Below are 678 nucleotides of genomic sequence, written 5' to 3'. Positions count from 1 at the left end.
GGCTTCTGAATCTGAGATGCGTACTTTTCAAGTGTAACTGGTTCGATCCATCGGCCCGAGGTGTGCGAGTAAATAATTGGGGAGTTGTCGATGTGAATGCGAACAGATCGTACGCCAAATTTGATCCTTTCATCCTAGCATCACAAGCACAACAAGTGAGCTTTCTGCCCTATCCTCGTTTAAGACCAAGACGTGAAATGTGGTTATCAGTCATTAAAGTTAATCCTCGAGGCCGTATAATCGGGTTAGTTGATGATCAAGTCGTGTTGCAACAAGAAAGAGTCGGTGAAGTTACCATTCCAAACATGTCAACGGAAGATATTATCCACACTGATCCACAAAATAGACAATTTGAAGATGTTGATGATGTTTCTGAAGAAGAGGGTGAATTAGACGAATTTGAAGAGTCCGATGACAGAGAAGATTCTGATGATGATGATGTTAATTCTAGTAGTTCAGAAAATGAATCTGATTGAGTAATTGTATTTTTTGTTGTTTTTGTTTTTCTTTTTGTTGTTTTTTTTAAAAAAAAAATTATTATATTGCGAGGGATTGGCTTTGGAATTGCGAGGGACCTATACCCTAAACGTTATTTGCGAGGGACTTGCGAGGAAGTGGTAAACGTTCTTGCAGATCCCTCGCAATTTGCGAGGGATGTGCGATATTTTCTAGCTAATC

This window comes from Camelina sativa, chromosome 20 (genome assembly GCF_000633955.1).
Source record: "Camelina sativa cultivar DH55 chromosome 20, Cs, whole genome shotgun sequence".
In the NCBI taxonomy this organism is placed as follows: domain Eukaryota; kingdom Viridiplantae; phylum Streptophyta; class Magnoliopsida; order Brassicales; family Brassicaceae; genus Camelina; species Camelina sativa.
Note: the sequence above shows the minus strand (reverse complement) of the source record.